The following is a 13,756-nucleotide window of genomic DNA, read 5'->3' on the forward strand; positions in this document are numbered from 1 at the left end:
CAGGCTGTACAGGCTTCTGCTTCTGGGGAGGCCTTAGGAAATTTAACAATCATGGTGGAAGGTGAAGGGGTAGCAGGCACATCTTTACATGGTTGACAGGAGAATGGTTGGGGAGATGCTACACACTTTTTAACAAACAGATCTGGTGAGAACTCTGTCATGAGATTGCACTAGGGGGACGTTGCTAAACTATTAGAAACTACTCCCATGATCCAGTCACCTACCACCAGGCCCCACGTCCAAAATTGTACAATTCAACATGAGATTTGGGTAGGGACACAGAGCCAAACTATATCAACCTGGCTTCCAAATAACATGGACCAGTTATTCATAGCCTGATGAGTTATATATTTACCATTTATTGTGAACAACAAATATCTTTCTGGATGTTATAATGGACTGATTTTTAAAATGGACTGTTACTGCTAAAGAGTAATTTTTGAAAAGTTAAAAGCATATTGCATGCAGATATAAAATGAACGTATATCAAAGGTTCATTCAGTTCAGTTAATGAGGGAATTAACTGAGGCGAATTAAAGGCAAATTTGAGAAACTGAAACCACCCCCAGGAATGCTGAAATAAATGTATCAATATATAACAAAATTGGTTAATATCCATAGAGCAATAAAATGTAATGTTTGGGGTTATCTTTTCTTCCAGGTAGATATCAATCATATCTCTACCGGACAACATTTATTTACATTGCTATGGACAAGAATTATTTGGAATTACTGACAGTGAAATGGATAGTCAAAAGTGCATAGCCTTATTGACTTGGATATTCTGGAAACATACCTAGGAATCTCTTTTTCCCATTTCTCAGTCTTGGACAGTTTTTCTGATATTTAAAAAAATGCTTTTGGAGCAGTTTTATTCATCGAATACTCACAGTTTCAGACTCTGAGATAAATGCTCTTTTAATTTATGTTAAAGCCTGAATAATAAGAATATTTGTATATCCAATATCTTATTTTGTTATCATGCCCCCTGCTCCCCAAAGTGCAGTATTGAAAATGTATGGTTAAGGTTGTAGCATCATTTCTGATCTAAGTATTTCCTCTAATGACTAAATGGATAGCACTCTCTCTGCTTCTTAGTTTTTGTTTTGTTTTGTTTTGTTTTGTTTTTTTAAGGGAGAGGCAGGGCATTGAGTATAAATAAATATTTTAAATGAAAAATAGAACAATCAACAGTATGAAAAATTCTAATATTCTGTGTACCTATGCCTAAAATGAGATAGCCTATGAACTGACTCATCTTAAGAATTTTTATAGAAAAATTTGTTAGTTCTAATTATGAATTTAATAGAATGAGAATTCATCATGTGACAGCCAAGGTAGTGAAGAATGTTTTCCACCACTGTCCAAACACTGCCCACAGAGAGGCTTCCTTTGTCTCAGGGTGCCTGTACTGAGATTATAAACCATGCAAGAGAACTTAGAGAGAGGGTCTAATAAACAGACCTCATCTTATAGGTGAAGAACCAGAATTCCAGAGGAGACAAGTTGAAAATAATAAAACTCCTTTAACAACAAAACAAACAAAAAACCTGACTTCAGATTTCTTACTAAGTGATGTAAGCTGTTTCCTCTAATTATCTAAAAGAAGGTGGTTTTATCCTTACTAAATATGTCAATGGTAGGTCTTGACATAAGATTTTAACTTAGGTTGCTATCATAAGCTCTGTCTTTTGGTTGCAAAAACCAGGTCACTCTCACTCAACAAAAGGGTTCAAGATATAGATCTCCTGAGACCTCAGGTTGGGAACTGGCTTCAGTCCAGTACTTGCTTTCTGTGGCAGACTTGGCCCATGATGATTGTCCTGAGCTTAAGTGTTCCTCTTGACCTTTCACCATGACATCTAACTGGCAAGTTCCTTTAGGGTTTCTTGATTCTAGTTCCTGCAGCAGCAAAACTGATTGGCTGAGTTCATCATTTTAGCAAGTAATCAAACCCAAGCCATAGGCTTCTGGCCAGCTTCTGAATGGCTCTCTTTGGGTCAAGTGTTCTTTCGGGTCCGATCAGCTATGGCTGTGTGCTTGTGGAGTTGTGTCAGGTGATATAAGATGGCAATCGAAAGACAACTGGGCCTGAGAATATGGCAGAGTCCCCCAGAAATGGGAATGGGTGAACAGATTCCCTGAAATATGTCTACTACAAATCTGGTTTGAATAAATTAGTTTATTCTTGGTTAAAAACATTTCCTGTTATCTGCATTGTAATTCGGTTTTATATTTTAGTCTGTTTCTATATTGGAGTAAACTCGAAGTTTTTTATTAGTCCATTTTATTCTTATTTGCTTGCTAAATTTTGCTTCTTTTAGAAACACAGAGACAGGTTTTGAGACTTGGAAAGTTTATTATGATAGCTTGGTTTTGACAATTCATGTTGACTTTTCTTTTGAAGCCATAATGTTCCTTCAAAGTATTTTAAAAGGAAATTAAGAAAGTCTCATTGTTCTATGAATTCCTTTAATTTTCAATAGATATTTATTCTCCATATCTAAAAAGAATCCAGGTTCAAAAGGCAAGGCATTTAGTTTTAAAAATATTTATTAAATTGCTGGATTATATACTGTATATTTGAGATATGACATAACCCATGCTTGTGGGACTTTCTGACTATTAGGGAGAGAGTATTACTGTTCCAGACAGAGGCTGCTTGGACTACAGTAGATTAAACACAGTGTAGAGAACTATTTTTTTTTAAGCATTAACAGTTTTAGTTAGTTAAACTAAACATGTTAGTACTACTTTAGTTAAACATGTTGGTAGTGGAATAAGACTGTGTGAAGACAGTTTTAATGGAAATTGTATTATGTTCTAATATAGTGTGGTGGTAATTACCTAATTCCTAATTCAGATTTTACTGGATCATATTTCCATTGTTCTTTCTAAGCCAGGTGATGGGAATGGATTAACAGTGTGGGGAGCAGGATAGAGGAAGGGCATTACAGGGAACTGCAGGAGCAAATACCTAGCAATGAATAACTCTTCTGAGGATGGGTAGTAGTCTAGTCTTGAAAATAATGACTAGTGTGGAGAAAAGGGAACCCCTGTGCACTTTTGGTGGGAATGAAAATTAATACAATCATCATGGAAACCAGTATGGAGATTTGTCAGAAAACTGAAAATAGAATTAGCATACAATTCAGTAATCTCACTTCTAAAAATGTATCCAAAGAAATTTGATCTGAATGCAGAAGAGATATGTGCACTCCCATGTTTATTGTGTCCTTATTCACAATAGCTCAGATATGGAAACAACCTAGGAGTCAATTATCAGATGAATGGATAAAGAAAATGTGGCATATACACACTATGCAATACTATTCACCCTTTAAAAAGTAGGGGCAGGATAGAGATAATTCTGTCATTTGCAACAACATGGATGAACCTGGAGGACATTATGTTACTGCATGATCTCACATATATGTAGATTCTTGAAAAGTCAAACTCATAGAAGTAGAGAGTGGAATGGTGGTTACCAGAGGCTGGGATGGTTAAAGGGGAGAAGGGGATGGAGAGATAAATTGGAGGAATAAGTTCAAGAAATCTACTGTAAGGAATGATGACTGTAATATTAATAAATAATGCATCATAGATTTCAAAATTGCTATAATAATAGGTTTTACATGTTTTCACTATAAAAAATAAGTATGTGAGGTGATAGATGTGTTAGCCTGATTTAATCTTTCCACATTGTAAACATATATCAAAATACATCACATTATACTCCATAAATATATACAATTATCTGTCAAATAAAAAGAAAATTAAAAAAGAAAATAATGAATAAATATAGAAAGTAAAGGTGGTCTTGACAATAACTGAGAAGATTGATTTGATTTAATTGGTAACACAAATATAATATGATTTTACTGGGTGCTAACCAATGTCTGTCTTATGTACTGAGAACTCATTAAGCACAGAGATAATGTGACTCTTGCCCTCGAAGAAGCTAGGATTAAATAATGTAGAAGATTATTTTGGTATATCTGTGGGTAAGGATTTAAAAACAAACAAAACTGCTCTCATTTTGTTTGGTTTTAGTAATGCTCTACTGGAGGCAGGGCATTACTGATGTGGCCCTTGATAACAAGTCCTGTGATGTTAGGAAATTATTTGTTCAATTTGTGAATTTCTCAGTGAGAGTTCTAGGAACCTCAGATACTGCTGGGCAACCTGCAAAGGCTAAAATAGGGATTGAGATTTGTATTTGGGGAGGGAGGCATAATTTGAAGATTTAATTTGAATAAAGTCTTTGTGTTTAAAAGATCCTTTTTTATATCTCATACACACTAATTCCACCAGTAAACCAGGAAAAGTGTTTGCGTCTCACAGACTTGTTTCAAAGATTCAAATGAGTTACCTAAAAATTTCAGAATTGTGTCTGGCCCCTACCAGGGAAGTGGTTGTGTTGGTTGATGTTGTGCTTTAGCTCGGTGTTATGACTCCCTGGTACCACATAGAAATGTAAATACTGATTTACGTGGTTTTTTTCTCCTTGCTAAACTGAGCTCCTTCAGGGAAGCTGCTCTTTCATCTCTATATAATCCCACCTTCATGCTCAATAAATGTTTGCCGAATGAAGGGATAAAGTACCTCTTCTTTTCTGCAGCATTAAGCAAAGGCACTTGGTCACTCTTTCTGGCAAGGTGAGAGGAGATGTTGTTTGTTTTGAGGTCATGCTTAAAACTGGTTTAGTTTCCAGTCTTTTACCAGTTTTGCTTTGTTCCCATGAACCTATCTCACCATTGCCTGGAGCATAGTTGCTTTCACTCTTTATCATCTTTTTTTAGTAACTACTTCCTTAAGGGCGTGTGGTATATTTCTTGGGAATTTTTATGCCTCATTAAATCCCTGATTCAGCTCCCACATTTTTAGTAGATTGCAATGTGTAAGTCTGTTCTTTCCTTCTAGGTGAACCTGTTATTCTAAACTCCTCTATTCAAATGCGTTTTACAGGAAAAGGGAAACCGGTTTGAGAGGCCAGTTTGGAAGTTGCTGAACTCCCAGGGTAGTTAATGGATGGTCTTTTTTATTTTTTGTTTTCTCTTACATCTCAGCCAGCAGTTTTGAGAGAAGAGCTCTGTAACTTGCCCAAGACAATCATGCTTGGCTGTAAATTGAGGCAAAATTTGAGGAAGGGCTTTACCCTTTGCATTACTCTTTTAATCTAGAAAAGGTAAGAATATAGTGTAGTGAAGGGAAGATTAAGTCTTTCCTTAAGTGCAGTGGAAAGTCCTCCCTTGTGAAGAGAGCTACCAGTGATACCAGCTGCTGGCAGGAAGAAGCTTTGAGGGTGACTGCAGCAAGAGACTTGCAACCTTCAGTCACCAAAGCTAGAGACCATGCCTGGGGCTTTTTGACAGTAGCAGGATCCTGTGTGAGAGAGAGTAAAGGTTCTCCTCCAAGCAGAAGAAAGGAAGAAAAGGTTCAGTTAAACTCTGTTTATTGAAAGTTAGATATTAAAGGAAGAAAACACTAACATTGTATAAAGGAAGAAAACACAAACTTTCTACTTTAGATTTTGTATTCTCTTAAGCCAGGCTCTAATTTGCAAAACATGCTGTTTACAAGTAAGAATGAGAAAGTTTTCAGTACTTTTTACTATTCTAATAAAATGCAGTTTTAATGGAGTGCTCTTCCTGGTCTCTCTATATTATTTATTTCTTATTACACACCATCTTTCCCCTGAGAATTGACTACTGAACTCTAATAATAGGGTGTGGGACAGGGCTGCCAAAAACGAAGCATGCCTGCTGCAATTTCCACATCGTGTGTCCATAGCAGACAATGGCAGTTGATTTGGGCACTGTCTTTCGGTGTTGCTTCAGGAAACCACTGCCTGTTGATCAATCAGATTGGCCCCGGAATGAAACCACTGCCCCCCACAATCTAAGAGGAAGTAATCAGTTTTAAAAGGGTTGGCCCTACAAATGTAAACTTGTAAAGTGGGAGCTTGCCAATGCCTTGCAGAATTTTGTGAACTTTAATCTTTTCTTTCCACAACCTTGGTTCATATGCCCATTCCTTTTTACCCTCTGAACCTTCTCTTACTCCAGTGTGTTTTCCTTGAGAGGAAGTCACCAGTAGTAAACACATAGGAGTTCGAGTATTGCTACACCAGAATTACTGAATAGGGGAAGAGTACCTTATTCTGTACCACACTCCCCCCACCATCAGTATTCTGAATGTCATTAGGTTAATGTCTACAAAGACTCATGCCATACTTTGCTCCATCCTAAATTGAAAGTTTAGAGCCACAGCCTTTTAAGTATAATTTGGGTAATTTTTTTCCTTAGATGATCTACTGTGTATGGCATGCATTGTTAACTTGCTTACTCATAGAGTCCCAGAAAGAACTTTTTGCATTGTATCTTCATGGCATATGTCCACTGAAAAATCAAGCCTGCAGCTTTTACTATGCATTCCATGTGCTAGATCCCATAAAAGGAAGATCACCAGGGTGCTCTCAGAGGCTTTAGCAGCTATCCTAAAAAGAGTCCCTCTAGACCTTCTCAAGCCACTCACTGACAGAATACTTACTCCATCTCACAGGAGGAAGGAGTGTCAAGATCCTTTACTTGGGAAGATAGCAAAAGCAATTTGAAACTGGAAAATAGTGAATGAATCACTAGATGATTTTTATTGAAAAACAAATTCAAGTATGTTCATCATTAAGGCAGAGCTGTTATGGTCAACACAATAGCCTAAAGGTATCCGACATGTAATTTGGAACCCTTTCCCATTTCCTCAAAGTTTGACCTTGGACAAATTTGCAACCTTGGACAAGTTACAACATAACCTCTGTTATGAGCCTAATGTCTTCATCTGGTTAAGTTGGGGATTCTAAGCCCTTCACCCTCCACCCCTTACCCAACACACACACATAGGGTTCTTGTGGGGTTAAGTGTAAAGGCATATCATGATGTCTGATGATCATTTATTGTCATTGAGATATTACTTTGTGTTTACCAGTGAGGATGTAGGAAGATCTTTTTAGCTACATGTCTTTGATATATTACATATTGCCTTAAAAGGTAGATATTTTATTTTCTTCCTGTCAAATGCCAGAATGGAAAGTGTCCTTTTTCAACTATGTTCCCATTTTGGCCCCTGCTTTTTGAAAGTACTTGTGATAGAAATTAAATATTCATGCAGGTGTGGCATGCCATTTGAAGGTGACACTGTCATGGGTTCTTCAATAATTATCTGGTGGTAATTTGCCCTTTGCATCTGTGGCTATCTCTGAGGGACACTGTTCTTCTGATTTCTCCCGTTACAGTGGGAAAGCACACAGTGCCATAAAACCAGTTAACGTGTCAGAAAATTATCCCTTATGAAATTTAGTTTCTTTTGAAACTTCTTTGATGTACAAAAAGATAACGTGGGCTTACTTTACAAGTGACAAAACTATTTCACTTTCTGGTAATTCAGAAGACTTCTCAGGTCCTGAATAACTTGATTCTTTTCCTTTAAATGATTTATGGGCAGGGACAAAACAGCATATTCTGTATCTAATTATAAGGCTTCATTTTCATGAATCTCTCTCTTTTTGTTGATGGCAAATCTAGCCCTGCATTCAAGCTGTAAAGAGGAATAGCTTTATTTCACCCACTAACTGTTTACATCAGACGCCATATTGGTGATTTGAGACCCAGTATTGGTATCTGTCAACTGGGGATAGCAAAACAGGCTTCATAGGAATTGGAAGATTAAGCGAGATCATGCATTAGTAATTTCATCTAGCTTCTAGCACAGACTAGCTTGTTTACTATCTTTATAGGTATTTCTGTACCTATAGAAAGAAGGCCACCGTCCGTCCCCACTCCCTTATCTCCCCTCTGCTCCTGCCTTCTCCCATCTTATTCCCAGAAGTCCATTCCTCCTGGACAACAGGAAGGCCCTTCCCCTTCTGTTTCTATCATAAACTGCTTATCTGTCCTTTGGTCTCTGGAGAACTGGCAGATTGACCTCATACAATCAACTAATCAGCCAAAACTTTTTCCTCAGACATGTTAACATCTTTCTGAAATAATACCACTTTGCAGTCAGCCACTACTTGCTCCCCTTTCCTTAAAGCATTTTATTTTTGTCCAGATACAGGGATTCTTAGACTCCCAGACAGATCCCTAAATAATTATACCTAGCCCAGCAGGCAAAACTAATGTGTGCTATTTGAAGGCAGGGCAGTGTTGACTTTTTGGGAGAGTGGTGTTCACTTTAAGAAAATTTATTAAGCCACCCAAGATTTCCGGGCTTACTAATTTTTTAAAAAATAGACTTTTTCCCTTTTCTGCATGTACCCTAATTCATGTGTATATTTTACTTACAAAGGGTCATATTTCATTTTTAGCTGAGAAAGTCTTTCATGAAATAAAACATGGAAGCATTTTTAAGCCTTTAGGGTGATGTGGGTTAGAGTTATTTATAAGCTGTTTGATCATACGCTTATGTATGTGGTCTGTGGTTGTTCCACTTAACTTGCTATTGATTGCATTTTGGTAAAAATGAAAATTTATCCCAGGGTGGTAATTATTATGGTTTGAAAAATACGCTTTCTTGCTTCTTTATCTTTTTTATATAGTCAGTTAGCAGTTATTTACCTAAATTGAGAGGAGATAATTTATAAAGGTCCATGGCTTTAAAACTCATGTTATACCATCAGATGCATTTGGTGTGCAGTTTTTTTATTGGCATTGGATTTGCATGCTTGTTTCTGCTTGGCATTGTCTAATAGAAGTGTACTCTGAATACCATGACAGCCAGAAATTAGTTGGGAATTGGTGAAATAATGCTTTTTTTTTCCCCCTATGTATACATAACAAGAAGTGAATAATAGTTAACTTGGATTTTAGTTTTTTTTCTTATAAGCAGCTCATTGCACAAAGAATGCACTTTAATTTACTTATTACTTCTTCTAGATTGGAAAGAAGACTGATGAAGAAAAATAACAGCATGATTCAGGTAAATGGATTTTTAAATTATTTACCTTTTATGCTTAATTTATATTTTCTGTGTTCTCCCAATGAGAGGATCTAAACAAACAATTTTTGTGGGCAATTGGAATATATAAGGAATATCTTGGGGATATAGATGAAATAGTCAAATACATATTACCATTTAATTAATTTAGTTATGTACATATTTTGAACAAGTATGTATTTATACAAAATGGGATATTATAACTAATGCTTTTTTCCTACCCCAGAATAATTTTCTTCCAACTCTTTACATACATATCTGACATCAGTGTCTTCATTATTTGAGTCACATTTTTGAAGCATTCAATATTATTTTCCACAGCCTGTTATCATTTTAGGTGTTTGCAGTACAGTACTTTTGGAGTCTATGTACGGCACTATATTTGGAAATTTTATCCCAAGCCACAAGTAATCATTTGCATAATGTTAGGACAGTTGCTGTTTTCATTCTTTCTGTGTAGATGAACATTGAAGATCTCTACTGTGTAACAATTTGTAGAACTGCTTTCTTAAGTCTTTCTCCCTTCCTCCCTCCTTTCCTTCCTTCCTTCTTTCCTTTCATTTATTTATTTTATTTGTTTAGAGGTAATTGCATATATATTGTTTAAGAATTCAAATAGTACTCTAATAGCCATTCTTTGTTCTTTTTATACTCTTATTGCCTCTTTGCCTAAAGATAGCCCTTTTCAAGCCTTTTAGTTGTATTTTCCAGTATTTGTCTACCTATTTCTAAACAACACATCATATGCTCTAAGTGCCATTTACTGATTCCTTTTAAAATCTTAGACTTATACATTGATTTCCTGCCGGGGAGTTCTCTCTCATAGACCACCCTTTACCCTTACTACATACCTGCTTTTCCTGTCTCTTTATTTTCTTGATGCAGTCATTGTTACAGTCTATATTTAGATAAGTATTAATGTCTACTTTATTATGAGTATTTTTTTTGTGGCTGAGCTCTGTGATATAAGTTGAGATGTCTCAAGTCATTCTGCCTCCAAGTTGGTTGTTTGTGAACTGTTTTTTTTGTCTCTGGAAAATGTTTCATGCTTTTCTTTATGCCCAGAATTCTGCAGTTTCATATTGGGACACTTTTTGTTGTTTTTGTCCTCTCAGCTTGGAAACTGATGTCTCTCAATTTGTAAATTTTCTTGTACTATTTCTTTGATAATTTCTCCCCCATTCTCTCTTTTCTTAGTCTGTTAGTTGGGTATGTTCACCTACTAGTTTGATCTCTAATTTTCTTAAGTCTTACTCTTAGCTATTTTCCACCTTTCTGTGTTTTTCTTCAACTTTCTGAGAGGTTTTCTTAGTATCAATTGAATTTTTAATTTCTGCTAGCAGGTTTGTAATTTTGAATTTAATTTTTGAGGGTCTATGGATATTTTGTTTTTAAAATTAGGATCCTGTTTTTGTTTGATAGATGCAATATTTTCTCATTTTTTTGAGAATATGAATTGAATTATTTTGCTGTTTTTTGCTGTTCTTTGCACATTTTCCTGTGTGTTCCCTTTATCTTCTTGTTTTGATCCCTGATTTTAATGTTAAAGGCTCTTCCCAAATGAGTGCTGGGGATTTAGTTGTCTGTTCGTACTTAAGAGTGAGACAATACAAAATGGACCACAAATTTGTTACGTGGTTGGCTTCACTCTAAGGTCTTTGGGCAGAGACCTTACTGGCCATTTCAGTGGGTGATTATCATGTATCAAAATCTGCAGATTTTTTTTCCTTGGACCTTTCAGTTTCTCCAAAATGGAATTCTTTGTTTACTTTTTTTGTGGAGTGTAAGCCTACCTATGGGGATTTAGGGGCACCACAGAGGAGTGAGGAGGAAGGGAGCCAGAGATCTTACCATCCAAGCCTGAGAATGCCTAGATCCAATGCTTTCGTTTCAGCCTTATCTGGAGTCTAGGTTTGAAGTGTTGCTGCATCATTTTCTCCAGAGGGCAAACTGCCCCTTCTTATAGGAGTAGGGATGGTTTGTTTGGCTCTACCAGGTGAGGGAGAGGATCTGGGGTTCTAACTCCCTCCCTCTCTCCCTTCTTCCCTCCCTCCTCCCCTTCTTTGTTCCACACAAATTTATCATCTTACAGTTTTGTGGGTCAGAAGACTGATGCAGGTCTCACTGGGCTAAAATCAACGGGCCAGGCGCAGTGGCTCATGCCTGTAAACACAGCACTTTGGGAGGCCAAGGCAGGTGAATCACTTGAAGTCAGGAGTTCAGGACCAGCCCGGCCAACATGGCGAAACCCCGTCTCTACCAAAAAATACAAAAATTAGCTGGATGTGGTGGTGGATGCCTGTAGTCCCAGCTACTCAGGAGGCTGAGGCATGAGAATCGTTTGAACCCTGGAGGCAGAGGTTGCAGTGAGCAGGGATTGTGCCACTGCACTCCAGCCTGGGCGACAGAGAGACCCTGTAGCAAAACAAAACAGGTGTCCACAGGCTGCACTCTTTTCCAGAGACTCTAGGGGAGAGTCCCTTTCCTTGTTTTTATTTTTTAGCTTCTAGCTGCTGGCTGCATTTCTTGGCTCCTGGCCCTTTTCCATCTTTAAAGTCAGCAATGGTCAAATGGTCTCACATTGCATTACTCTGACTTCCTTTTCTGTCTACCACTTCTACTTTTAAGGACCCTGGTAATTACATTAGGCCCATTCAGATAATCCAGGATAATCTCTTGTTTGTTTTTATTGTGGTAAAAAACACATAATATAAAATATAACCATTTTAAGTGTACAGTAGTGTTAACTATGTACACATTGTTGTGCAAAAGCTCTCTAGAACATTTTATGTTGCAAAACTGAAACTCTATACGCATTGAACAGCAACACTCCTTTATCCTGCCTGCCCAGCCTCTGGCAACTATGAACCACCTTCTGTTTCTGTAAATGTGGCTACTTTAAATACCTCATATAAGTGGAATCATGTAATATTTGTCTTTTTGTGACTGACTTGTTTTACTTTGCATAATGTCCTCAGGGTTCATCCATGTTGCAGCATATAAGAAGATTTCCTTCTTTTTAAGGTTGAATAATATTCCATTGTATGTATATACCATGTTTTCTGTATTCATCTGCCATTGGATGTGTAGGTTGCGTCCACCTCTTAACTATTGTGAGTAGTGCTTAAGTGAACAGGGGTCTGCAAATATCTTTTCAAGACCCTGCTTTCAATTCTTTCAGATGCATACCAGAAGTGAGCTTACTGGATCATATAGTAGTTCTATTCTTAATGTTTTCAGGAACTGCCAGACTTTATTCCATAGTGGATGTACGATTTGACATTCCCACCAACAGTGTACGAATATTCCGATCAACTTCTCCACATCTTTGCCAACACTTGCTATTTTCTATTTTTGTTTTTGATAGTGGTCATTCTAATGGGTGTGAGATGATATCTCATTGTGGTTTTGATTTGCATTTTCCTGATGATTAGGGATGTTAAGCATCTTTTCATGTACTTATTGACCATTTGTATATCTTCTTTGGAGAAATGTCCATTCAAGTCCTTTGCCAATTTTTAATTATTATTTAGCTTTTTGTTGTTGAATTGTGGGCATTCTTTATATATTCTGGATATTAACACTTTGTCAGATATATGGTTTACAAATATTTTCTGTGGGTTGCCCTTTCACTTTGTTGATTACTTCCTTTAGTTTTTAAGTTTGATGTAGTCCCATTTGCTTATTTTGTGTTTGCTTTTTACCTGTGTTTTTGATGTAATATCCAAAAAATCATTGCCAACTCCAATGTCATGAAGCATTTCCTCTATGTATTTTTTTTTCTTTTTGCTAGGAATTTTATAGCTTCAGGTCTTAATTTTAGGTGTTTAGTCCATCTTGAGTTAACTTTAATTTATGGTGTGGGGTAAGGGTCTTTTTTTTTAATACACACTTCACCACCCCCATCTTTTCAGTCTTCCCCGCTCCCCTTCTGAGGAACCAGAAGATCCATCATTTCCTAAGCATTTCTGTCACAGTCAGCTGGCTTTTTGCTTCACAGGCAGGGAGGTTCCCACCGGCTCTGCTCGACTCCACAGTCATCTCCGCTTTCCAGACATCAGTGATGCCTATTGTTTGCTCTGATATAGTTTTCTATTCTTTTTGTCCTTATGGATTTATATCTTTTTTCGTTTTTACTAACATTTTGATGGGCATTTAGAAGGAAGCAGAGATAAACAGGCCTATTCCATTGGCCATCTATAACCCCCAAATCTGTATTGCTCTTTAAAATAATATTTAAAAGGACTTTATAAAATGCTATCTCATATTTCCTATTGTGACATCCAACCTCTAGAAATAATTGTTTCTATTTCTTTGCTTCCTTCTTGTTAACCAGTTTCTGTCAAGTGACCCATAAGCATGGAAAGCTAGCATTAAGTGTACTTGTTACATTATTTCATTATTCAAAATAGACTGAGATTATTGTCTGTAATATGAGACCTGGTAAGGTTTTGAATTTAAGATGATACTCTCTTTCCTGAGGTATAATCTTTTTTAAGCTTTTGACTTTATCTTTGGGTTTATAAACCATACGTTGGTATTAGGAGATGGTGCCCTTTTATGTAAATATATTTTACTTCAAAGCTTTATTAATTTTCTTTTTGAGACAGGGTCTCACTCTGGCACCCAGGCTGGAGTGCAGTGACACAATCAGCTCACTGCAGCCTCAACCTCCTGGGCTCAAGTGATTCTCCTGCCTCATCCTCCCAAGTAGCTGAGAATACAGGCACACACCACTGTGCCTGGTTATTTTGTTTTCTTTTTG

At 36.9% G+C, this 13,756-nt stretch overlaps 1 protein-coding gene across 6 annotated transcripts in view; it reads left to right on the plus strand.

Annotated features, from left to right (window-relative positions):
- Positions 1 to 13,756, plus strand: part of SGMS1 (sphingomyelin synthase 1) — a 313,766-nt gene that overhangs the window by 149,293 nt on the left and 150,717 nt on the right. For all 6 annotated transcript variants that reach the window (XM_019035024.4, XM_019035025.4, XM_004049419.5 and 3 more), the window contains one exon: positions 8,931 to 8,973. The gene's annotated coding sequence lies outside the window, so the exon portion shown is untranslated. The remainder of the gene's footprint in view (positions 1 to 8,930; positions 8,974 to 13,756) is intronic.

The sequence above is a fragment of the Gorilla gorilla genome, chromosome 8 (assembly GCF_029281585.2).
Source record: "Gorilla gorilla gorilla isolate KB3781 chromosome 8, NHGRI_mGorGor1-v2.1_pri, whole genome shotgun sequence".
NCBI lineage: Eukaryota > Metazoa > Chordata > Mammalia > Primates > Hominidae > Gorilla > Gorilla gorilla.